At 30.9% G+C, this 5,203-nt stretch overlaps 1 non-coding gene across 1 annotated transcript; it reads right to left on the bottom strand.

Moving 5' to 3' along the window:
- Positions 1 to 4,674: 4,674 nt before the first annotated feature.
- Positions 4,675 to 4,781, bottom strand: LOC133820144 (small nucleolar RNA R71). Its single transcript, XR_009886574.1, has one exon. It is a non-coding gene; the product is annotated as a small nucleolar RNA R71 (small nucleolar RNA).
- Between the last annotated feature and the right edge of the window lie 422 nt (positions 4,782 to 5,203).

Below are 5,203 nucleotides of genomic sequence, written 5' to 3' on the forward strand. Positions count from 1 at the left end.
AAATTGATAGAGATAGATTGTTCTAGATAACAAATTAACAAACGTAACTTATTCAACCTAGGTCACAAATTTAATCACAATTAAAAATGACTTTGACATGATTAATAATTGCAAAGTTACCACAAACATTTAGAATCCTAGACTATTAGGTAATAGTAATTCTAAAATGGCAATCAATTATAACACTATCCTATTCAGCTGCCGTCGAAACAACATACAAGTAATAATTATAAACAATTATAGCAAAACATATGAAGAATTTAATGAATCAGAATTAAAGAAATCGATATAATATTTATTAATGATAATCATGTCTAGGGCATTGAAATAGCCCTTAACCTAAAAAGAAAACTGAATATACTAAAATAAAAAAAGAGTAGAAGAAAATATCTCTCTAAAAGAGAGAGTATAGAATGTGTTTTCAAATGAAAACGAACCTCTATTTATAATAATCTCATACTAACTAAAACTAATCAAAATAAAATTTAAAATCTAAAACTTAAACTAAAACTAATAGATATTAATTTTATTTTAATATTATTGTGATATCTCCAATTTTCTGATATGGAGAAAAAAAATCTGACAATTGGTTATAAAATTGAAGTTTGAATCTGATATTTTCGTATTTCTCAATAAGCTAATTTTTCCCACGTAACTAATCATATTTTGACCATATCTCCCTCGATATAACTTCGAATTGTACGATTCAATATGTTTTGGAAAGTTAAGAAAAATATCTACAACTACTATTTTTTAGAGAATTTCCAAAATATGGCTAGAACAATGTTAAAATCTTTCCAAAATATGGCTAGAACAGTGTTAAAATCGCTCGTGAAATTTCAGCTCCAGCGCTAGCGCTAGCTCAAGCTCAGATTCTTTTATTTTCTTTATAAAATTATTACACTAACCTACAACACCAAATATATCAAATCTAAATTAAATATGTCTGAATAAAAAATATATTAAATTAAAGTCATAGAAATATTAATTCAAAGTCAATCTATTTTTATATTAATAAATGTGTATTTTTACTCTTAAAATTATTTTTTACCCAAAAATCACAAAATACCAAAAACAAAATTAAAGTCATTAAAATAACTAAAAATTAACAATTTCTAAGCCTAAAGAAATTGATAATATATAATCAAAATTTACACTTATGACCATCTATTGTTAACCGGTTTATCTTGTTTAGTCCTATATGACCTAGTCTAAGATGCCAAAGATACGTAACATCCTCATTTGAAACATTTTGTCTTTTGTTTCCTTTTGGTTTAGCTACTTTAAATAATTCAGAGTTATTTAGCGATCGTTCATTTTATGAAAGCGTTAAAGTCTAAACTTTTAATTGCATGTCTAAAGAAAATTTAAGAATAATCAAATTAAAAAAAAAATTCTAAAGTCAATACATGCAATAAAATCAAATTCGTTTAGTATTTTGAATTTGATTTTATTGTTATTTTGTAAGAATTAAAGTTGTATTTTGGCACTTTGAAATGAAGAGAAAAGAAAACAATTAAATCTAAAAAAAAAAGAATAGAAAATGACATTTTTCTTGAAACAAATGGGCCAATTCGAAGGAGAAGCCCAGGCCCGTATCCTCCCCAAGCCCACCAAAGCCAGCCCGTGCCTCCCCAGCGCGCCACCTGTCTACGCCCTCGCCTGCCACTTGTCCGCAAGCTTCAGCACAGCAGCTGCCTTGACCCGCGTGACCCACATGGAGACCCGGCCCCTTAACCCGACGACCCGCGAGCTTCCCCTCTCCCAGCCAGTGCCCACGTGGCGCCTCTCCATTGGCCACGACTGGGTCAATGGTCCAGCTGCCACCAGCCACCTTTAGCCCATATTTTGTGGGTGTTGGGCCTTGCACATTTCTATTTTGAGCTTCAAAGCTCTTTTTCTTTGTGCTTTAGAAAAAAAGGGCAAATTGACCATTCACCAAAATAGCTAGGTTAATTTTAGTAATAAGATTTAATTTTTCAAAATCATATTTTATTATTAATATTTCAGATTTATTGTGTAACCCCCATTTGTTGTTTAATTTCTTTTTAGTCATTTTCTCCCTCTATAAATAGGGAATGTTTCTTTCATATGGGTATGTAATTTTTAGAGTAAAGAAACTATAGCAAAATTTCTACTCACTTTCTTCTCATATTTTCTTCTTAGAATTTTGTGAGAATCATGAGCATAATGGTCAAATCTTCCTAGGAAGGTTAGGGATGATTCCATATGCTAGTAATGTTATTTTGCTACTTTGATTTACTATGTTCTTAATATAATGTATTTAATATATTTATGTTCTTTCATTTTCATCTCTATTTTGTTATCTTATTTACTTGCACTAATAGTATATATGATTAGTCATGCTCTTTCTATGTGCTTCTAATTAGTAAAAGTAACATTGATACATAATTTTATGTCCAATCTTCTATTGCATTATTACCCTTGGGTATTTTGTCATTTTAAAATTTTTCATAAGATTAACACTGTGCTCTTAAAGTAAAGAACTTTATAACTCAAATGAGCTTTTATTATAAAATAATATGGACTTTAATGTTAGATTTTCCAAGTAAATGTTGGGATGTGAACTATTTACTTGTGTATTTTTGTAAATCAAGTAACTAAGTAACCAAACAAGCATATGGATGATTCTTAAAACCTTTCTATTTCTCAAACTCTTGATTACACCTTACTTTTATTTCACTTATCTCATTTTATCATTTCATCAAAAAGATAACACCAAAATCTTAAATTTCTTTTTCATTTCCATTTTTATTTATTTCATGTTACTAACTTTTTGTGTTATTTTCTACCAATCTTTTGGTTTTAGGTTACCTCCTTGTGAATCGACCACTCGATTTTACTACAACTACCGCTTAGTGGTAGTCATATTTTGGGTGTTAAACAAATTTTAGCGCCGTTGCCGGGGAGGTAGTTTTCAAAGGTTTAGTGAAATTTTTACCAAAATGTTAGTAACTTTATTTGTATTTTTGTTGGTATAAATATTGTGTTAGTATAATTTTTTTTAATTTACTAATTTTTAGTTAATTTCATTATTATTATGAAAAAATACTAACTAAAAATCATATAAACAAAAACAAAAATTAGTTATTTATATATATATATATATATTTTCTCTTCCTTTTCTTTTCTTTTTCGGTAAAACAATATATATATATATACATATTCATATATGTATATATATACATATCTATATAAAAAAAACGTGAAAAAATAAATATTTATCCTTATTTTTATTTTTTTTCCTTTTCCTTTCTTTTAGTTACAAAAAAGAACCATATATATATTTATATAATTATTTTTTTTCTTTTTAAGTTAATTCTAATTTCATTCCTCTTTCTTAATTTCTTTTCTAGTTTTTGTTTTGTTTTAGTTTAATACATATTTGAAATTAAACAACAGTCTAAAATTCTTTTTAGTTTTAGTTTTCAGATTTATTGTCTAACCCCCATTTGTTATCTTCACTTTAATTCTCTTTTTATTTTATTTTATTTTATTTTTGTGTTGTTTATTTGGTTGCTTAGTTTAGGCTTTTCTTTTTCTTTGTCTTAGTTTTCCTTAGAATTTAGGTTTTCTAAGAAAGAAAAAAAACAACATAAAATTGTTCATAAAATTTCAATCATAAAACGCTTAGTATTGGGAACAATTGTGTAATATTAAAAATGGTAGAAACTGATATTGTTCTGTCTAGAAAGATTGGTTGTTAAATAAGGTTTATGATAGCGTTACCCTCCACACTTACCTGGGAACCTCGGGGAGTTCTGTCTAGGCAAGTGTGGGTCTAAAGCAGTACCTTGACAACCTTCCTAATCAGTCTGGGAACATTTCGAGCATATACCTTTGCATTATTACATTGTTGAACTTATTACTATAAGAATTCCAATCTTGTTCTGTCAAAATAAGCAATTTCACTATGCTTAAAGGTTGTTTGGTCGAAAAGGTTTAACTTGTGATCCACCATACTTACTCATTAACCTCGGGGAATTCTAGTCAGGTGTTGGAGATCACCCAAAATCCTCCAAATCTACATGGGAACAAGTTTAACAAAAAAAAAAATCAAATCAAAAAAATCAAAAATCAAAAAATAAAAAAAAACCAAATAATAAAATAAAAAATAAATACATAAAATAAATCTAATTCTGATTCCGAAAGTGGATGAATCATCACGAAGCTTCCAGTGACACTTCTTCCAATTCATCAGCCACTCCTTCCGGAACTCCTTCCACCAATCCTGCTTCTCTACAAACTTTAGCTGATAATAATCCATTCGCAATGGCTCGCAATGATGAAATCCAATCAAGAACTCTCAATGACTACCTCCATCCTACTCGCACTTCCATGCCTTCATGCATTATCTTCCTTCCTAATATGCCCACATTAGACTGTAAATTTGGCATGATTCAACTCTTGCCCACGTTTCATGGAATGGAAAACGAAAGCCCATACATGCATATTAGAGAATTCGAGGAGGTAGTAGCCACGTTCTATAACCGAGCCGAAAATGCCGATTATGTGCGACTGAAGTTCTTCCCTTTATCCTTGAAGGATAAAGCCAAAAGTTGGTTATACTCTTTGAGACCTAGGTCTATTGGAACATGGGAGGAGATGACCAAATCCTTCTTTCTGAAACACTTCCCCAGCCATAAGACCAACAGTCTAAAATGACAGATTTCCACATTTTCCCAAAAGGACAATGAAACATTCTATCAAGTCCGGGAAAGATTCAAAGATCTGTTGAATCAGTGCCCGCACCATGGCTATGAGAACTGGTGTTTGGTCAGTTACTTCTATGAAGGCCTCACGAGTCGTGAGCGCCAGTTTGTAGAAATGCTATGCAATGGTGAATTCCTCGAAAAAGAGCCAAACAATGCTCTTGAATATCTCGAAGAAACCACGAAAAATTCTCACACCTGGATTGGTCCAAGTGCTACTGATAGCACCAACTGACACAAACCATCAGGGATCTATCAACTTCGAGAAGAGGATAGTATTAAGGCCCAACTCGAAGCTTTGAAAAAGCAGTTTGAGGTCTTGATGACAAAAAATGGGCAAAAACCGCACATGATTGCTCAAGCGGAACCACAAGAACCTTGCTTTGTTTGTGGAGGGACGAAGCATTTAGCTAAGGACTGCTTAACTTTGAATGAAATGGGGGGGGGGGGGGTTATGAGGAGTAATTCAA

The sequence above is a fragment of the Humulus lupulus genome, chromosome 2 (genome assembly GCF_963169125.1).
Source record: "Humulus lupulus chromosome 2, drHumLupu1.1, whole genome shotgun sequence".
In the NCBI taxonomy this organism is placed as follows: Eukaryota; Viridiplantae; Streptophyta; class Magnoliopsida; order Rosales; family Cannabaceae; genus Humulus; species Humulus lupulus.